The sequence below is a fragment of the Gavialis gangeticus genome, unplaced genomic scaffold (genome assembly GCF_001723915.1).
Source record: "Gavialis gangeticus isolate Ggan-Ray unplaced genomic scaffold, GavGan_comp1, whole genome shotgun sequence".
NCBI lineage: Eukaryota > Metazoa > Chordata > Crocodylia > Gavialidae > Gavialis > Gavialis gangeticus.
Genome location: NW_017729032.1, coordinates 97,182,025 through 97,188,921, shown reverse-complemented (window position 1 = coordinate 97,188,921; position 6,897 = coordinate 97,182,025).

The window sequence follows — 6,897 nt, the reverse complement described above, 5'->3', positions numbered from 1 at the left end:
TTACAACATTCATAGATTAATATCTATATTTGATTACCATTCAACTGCTTCAGGGGTAGCTGTATGGATTGATAGTAGATCACCATCAAATGATCGGATTAGGCAATCCTTCACAATGTGTTGCACCGTCTGAAAAAAAATTGCACCACAGTTGCAACCCACTTCTGCACTGGGCAATGTTTCACACTGCTGGGCAGTTTCCCAGTCAACTGCATAAAAAATGTTTTTATTTCAAAATCACCGTTACTTTCTGAAATACCCTTATGCAGTAATACTGAAAATATTAACTATATTGATAATGTAAACACAGCTTCAATATATCTTATGAAACAGCAGCAAAGTCCTGGTATTTATGGTCTGAAGTGTATAGCCCTGAGAAATATTTTGAAAATACTCTTATTTGGTGCACACTGATCCATCACTAAAGGAAAGAATTAGTCTTTTGAAGCTAATTTTACGAGTCCCAGTGATAATTCATCTCTGGCCAGGATGATCTGCAATAAATGAAGAAGGGCTGAGCTCTACCAAAGATGGAAAACACATTTTCCTACGTTCCCTGGCATCTATTGCTAGAATTTTAACAAGGGCTTTCCAAGAATCCCCGAGAACTCTTGCCAACACATCTGTCACCCACATACATACATTAAGATACTCACCCTGGGGCAGTTTTCTAGAAACCTATTGTGTGATATTTTCCATTCATTCCTGGTGTTTTACTGTGAAAAATGCTTTCAGGAGTTGAATTCTACCGAGAGTAGGAAATTAAAAAGCCTAGACATACTTTTAAAAAGCTAAAACAAACCAACAAATAACTCATTTCATAGTTTCATAGATTTAGGGTCGGAAGGGACCTAGTAGATCTTCTAGCCCGACCCCCCGCCAGGGCGGGAGAACAACAAAACCCCAAAACAAGAAACGGGACTCAAATGAGTCCAGCCAGGTAGGCATCCAGCCTCTTCTTAAAGACCCCCAGGGTAGGGGCCAGCACCACTTCCCTTGGAAGTTGGTTCCAGCTCCTAGCCGCCCTAACTGTGAAGTAGTTTTTGCGGATGTCCAATCTATACCTCCTCTCCATCAACTTGTGCCCATTACTCCTTGTTATGCCAGCGGGCGCTAGGGGAAACAGCGTCTCCCCCAAACCCTTCTGGTCCCCCCTAGTGAGTCTATAGACGGTCACCAGGTCCCCCCTCAGCCTTCTCTTGTGGAGGCTGAATAGGTTCAGGTCCCGCAGTCTCTCACTGTAGGGTCTGCCCTGTTGTCCCCGGATCATGCGGGTGGCCCTCCTCTGGACCCTCTCCATGTTGTCCACATCCCTCTTGAAATGGGGCGCACAGAACTGGACACAATACTCCAGCTGTGGCCTGACCAGCGTCGCGTAGAGGGGGAGGATCACCTCCTTGGCTCTACTCGAGATGCACCTGTGGATGCACGACAAGGTCCGGTTAGCCCTGCCAACCATGACCTCGCATTGTCGGCCCATGTTCATCTTGGAGTCAATAATGACTCCAAGATCTCTTTCTGCCTCCGTGCTCTCGAGTAGGGAGTTCCCCATTGTGTAAGTGTGCTGCTGGTTCCTACTGCCCAAGTGCAGCACCCTGCACTTGTCCGTATTGAAACGCATCCTATTCCTGTTAGCCCACCCCTGTAACCTATCCAGATCCCTCTGCAATCTCTCATTCCCTGCTAGCGTGCTCACCTCCCCCCAAATTTTGGTGTCATCAGCGAATTTAAACAGGTTACTTTCCACCCCATCATCCAGATCATTGTTTAACCTCAAAGGCTCAAATTATTAAAATTTTGAATGAAGGATTTTTTAATTCTAAAATAGCTTTGCCATCAGTGAGATTTAACCTCCTGACCATTTAGCATGCACATGCTATAGGTTGGTAGCATACTATAGCTTGGGCTGGGGGTATATATACCTGCCAACCCACAGAAGCAAATGTTTATTAGAAGAGAAAATATAATCATCTCATGACAAACTGACAGTGGAGCACAGAAAGGGCAAAAGACCGTCTCTGATAAAGGTAAATTTATAACCACCCTTAATCATGTGAATAGTTCCAAGTTCAATGAGCCTACTTGCAAGAGTTGCCCCACTGTTCATGGGCTCCTCCTTAGAAGACTGGTCCTCATGGTGACCAAAATAATCTCAGCTGCATTCTTACAAATTGTTGCTTGTATCCAGGTTTACTGTGCAAAGACATGATCGTAAACCAGACCATGACCCTGCAAACCTACAAGCAAGGGAGAGCATGCAAGTGAGAGCAGATTGTATCAGCTGGCAGACCTGGGCCTTGTCTAACAGCAGGTAGCACAACTTGTCAATTTTTCACACCTAAGCACAGAGTATTTGGATGAGATGATATAGCAGTATACAACTTAGACTAGCAATGCTGTCATCTTTGTTAGAAAGCAAGGCACTGAAGAGTTTTATAGTGGCAAAAAAGCAAAAAATAGAAAAGTTAAAGAAAGTCTTTTCATAACTGCATAGAAATTTCCTAACAGCAATGATAGTAATTGCTGAGCATTGTTCTAACTCAGACAAATTTTGTCTGATGTAACAGGACAGGATACTTTCGTGTACCTTACAACAGTACGGCTGTTGTGCAGGGTTGTGAGCAATAGTGCTATTTAGAGACCCCGTCCATCTATAGCTATGTTCTGGCACTGTAACTTTCCACAGGCAGTCATTTTAGCAGCTGGAAGTAATTCGGATATGAAGTGACAGAAAGCTACATCCCATGTCACCAACTGAACAATACTGCCTCTGAGCTTAATCATGATGTCCTGGATATAATTTACTGATAAGTTACAAAATTGTCTACTCTCTGGTACAGCTGTAAAATGGGTACAGATGGAACTACACCAGTTTTCCACCCCAGCAGATTTTTCCTTATTGTTCAAGTTTGAATTTGATTATCAGTTGCCAGAGACTGTGTTTCCATATTTGTTTGTACAGCACCTAGTACGCTGGGACTTTGAAGCTGACTGGGTCTTCCTCATGCTATTACAAAAACAATAATAAATAATTACACAAAACTATATCTCCTCTCTTTAATTCTATGGGGCAGAAAAATCATCCTACAAGAATGATTTTCTTTCTTTTCCCCCCCCTATTCTATTTTAAATCCTTCTCACTGAGTATAACATTTCCTAATTTTTCAAAAAAAGAGTTCAGACATTTTTGGAGTTTCATTCTGGTGAATATCAGAATCTTGTTAAAATCATACACTGTGTGCATCTATATGAGAAGCTCTGCTGTGTATTAGACTAATCTAATGCACGGTAAAGCATCACCATCTACGTGTGCATGGGATTAAGTTTGCAATAAATTAGGCTGATAAACGCTGGCTTGGCAATGCCCTGCCAAAAGCTTAAGGTGGCAGCAGCACCCTAAGCTCTTCCCTCGCTTTGCTTGCTGAGGGGATGGGGGAGCTCTCTGTCCCCAGTCCCAGCACTGTGCTGGACTAGAGAGTGAGTCAACTCCCACGCTCTGCCTGTGCCTGCGGAAAGCCAGAAGCTAAGCAGCTCTGCGATTGGGGGAATTGCAGAGAGTGGGGGGAAAGCAGTGCCAGGAGTCATGCCAGGGATAAAGCAGCACTGGTACCAGGGAACGTCCCGGGGGGTGCTAAGCAACACTGAGTCCCAGACACATCTTCCCCCCAGTTCTGGTGCCGCTTACAAACCCTCTAGTGCTTCCCCCAATACCAACACTGCTTACTCCCTTCCCCCACAGCTCCCCCTGGTCCTGGTACTTCTTACCTCCCCACCATGATTCTCCCTGGTCCCAACACTACTCAACTCCAGGCTCCTCCCAGGCACAGGTGGGGGCAGGAGCTGACAGCTTCCCCATCCCCTCAGCCTTGCTGCTGTCCATGCAGTGCATGCCCCTCTGTCCCAAGCCTAGTACTGCAGGGACAGAGAGCTCCCCCATCTCCTCAGGAAGCAAAGATTGGTGAGAGCTCAGGACACTGCTGAAGCTCAGCCACAAGGCATTGCTCCAAGCCAGAGCCACTGAATCAAGTTGTGATCCAGAGCTCCAAGCAGCTGGGAGCTGTCCCCCACTCTGGGACAGCTCCCCACTGCTACCTGGATCCCAGGACTTATGGCTGTGCCCCTGCCAGCCTGGGGCTGGCACTGGGGAGCCTGGAGTTCCCTCTGGCTGCTGCAGGGTGGAAGACCAGGGCAGGGTGGGCAGGTGTAGCCCTGGACTCAAGTGCTCCAGTTGGGAGCAAATTTGCTACCAATGCAGGTGCACATGTAGATGCATTCTTAGGTGCAGTTTACTGCATTTTATGTTAATGTGCAATAACCATAAGGTGCATTAATTGCATGTGTAGATGCCTTGTGCTATCAAGAGATAGACGGAACGTGATTTAAGATTAAAAGGTGCATTGTGTGCATCTGTGTATAGCCATGTCCAAACGGTTTGCATGATGGCAGCTATTTCCCTGAAAGAGAATACAGCATTTGAGTATTTAAAACATGTTCCCTATTCCCAAAACAAATCTAGGTTCTGGGAATACTGCATAGTGGTATGGTTAGTATGGTTATTTGGTTGCTGGCATTGAAAATTCTCAGAGAGGTGATCTAATGCTTGGACTGCACTTGGCTTCCCTCCCCCTTATATTTGTTTCATCAACACAGGTAAACTAAATTATCTGACATGTCTGAATTTAAAAATATAGTCAGCATTTCCCACTGTATTAACAGAACATTCCCTTGAGTTTGCAAATCTTGAATAACTGAATATGTTTGGTATCCCTCCAATAAGACATGCTTATATGGTAAAAAACATACATTTAATTTGGTTAGTTTTTATTTGTGGTTATTCCTGAATTGCACATTGCTGTGTTGCAGTGTTAAATATATACAAATAGACCTGTTTGGCTTTAAACAGTTCTTTAGGTTGGTAATTCTTAGTGCACACAATTTATTATGTATTTATCATTAAAAAAAGCTATTATCCCAAGGTCATGACTGCTTAAGGTCTAGGATTCAACAAATGTATTCACTGAAAGAGCATTTAATGTTGTTCAATAAAGAAATCTATGGAGCCCATTCATCTCTTCAATGACAAAAAACAGCAGCCTGAGATTTACAAAAACATTATCTGAGGATAATCTCTGCAGGGCTTGCTTTTGCTTCACCATGATAAGGTGACACTGTGACATTAATTAACTAGGAAGAATGGAAATCCAGGTTCTTTCTTACTCAGGGTTTAATACTAGTCTACTTCAGCTGAAGTCAGTGAAGTCACATCTGAGTTATACCAGTATAACTGGGAAGATAATCAATAGCATAACACATAAGAATGAGGAAACTCTTACATTATGGGCCAAATTCTCAGCTTAGTTTTAGCCATGAAACTTTCCTTCAATAAATGGAGCAGCATTTGAACTAGCCACGTCTTATTTATATGCATTTGGAGATGTGGTGTGTGCATTGCTGTACTCTAGGCACACATACAAGAAACAGATCTGTAGATATGTGGCATGTGACAGAGTATCAGCATGCATTACTTCTTAACATATTATATATAGACATTGTATCAAACTATAAACTAAAAAAAATTGGAGGAGCCCAACTGAAGTATCAGGATCTGAAGAGGTGAGTGTTAAGTCATGAAATGGGATGCAGAACTAGTGTATAAAGGATTGACACAACAACTCATTCAGTGAATGACAGAAAGGTTTTATTTACTACAAGTATTCACTGTTAAATGAGCCTAAAGCAAAGCAAAGTCCAGTATATTTAGCTAAAGAAGCTTTTCACCAATACAGGCAAAAAGGCAATCGCTGTTTTGTCAGTTTCTCAAGGTGTGGATCCTTTCATCAGACTATCAGCTAGGCACAGTACCAGTTCTTGTCAGAATAATTTCTCATTCTTGAAGCGCACCCTGTTAGCTCTTTCATTCCTCTTTAATACCCTTTAGCTCAGCATCTGCAAAGTATTCTTGTAGTTGTGTAAATCAAAAGAGAATCCCAAAAAAGTAATTAACAGGAAAATCCTGTTAATCAACCTGCTCATTACTGGTTATCAGAAAGTCTCAATTTTGATTGAATTACCTTCCTCAGTAACAAAAGGTTATCCATTTCTACTAAGTTGGAACATATCAAGAAATTGATTAACACCAGGAAAAACACAAGGTTTTTTGAGTCATCATCATCCTTAGAAGATCAAGGGAACCACCGAGGCAAACCAAAACTAAGTTGGGAGGAGACACCTATCAAAGCCCATATGGAGAATGTCTCTTCCTACACATAAGCATGAGTCAATTGCAAAGAAATATTTACTATACTAATTAATCAAGACATTTCACAGAGTTACATACCAGACAAATTGGAGCCTGCTTAAAATTATAACTTTTGTGAGTAGGCCCAGATCAGCTTGAGTTTCAGTCATCAGGGAGAACATCTTAAGCTACAATATGTCTTCTCCAGGTCTTTCAGTGGATAGTAAGGCAACTTATTGAATTTTGCTGCAAGTTTTAGCTTTTTCTGGGCTCTAAATTGTGTTACCTTAATGAAGAGTTCAACTTGTGCTTTATCTGGGCTAGCAAAAACAGGATGCATTTCAACACTGACAAGTGCAGGGTGCTGCACTTGGGCAGTAGTAACCAGCAGCACACTTATAAGATGAGAAACTCCCTTCTTGAGAGCACGGAGGCAGAAAGGGACCTTGGAGTCATTATTGACTCCAAGATGAACATGGGCTGACAATGCGAGGTCACGGTTGGCAGGGCTAACCGGACCTTGTCATGCATCCACAGGTGCATCTCTAGCAGGGCCAAGGAGGTGATCCTCCCCCTCTATGCAACACTGGTCAGGCCACAGCTGGAATACTGCGTCCAGTTTCATAGTTTCATAGTTTCTAGGGTCGGAAGGGACCTGA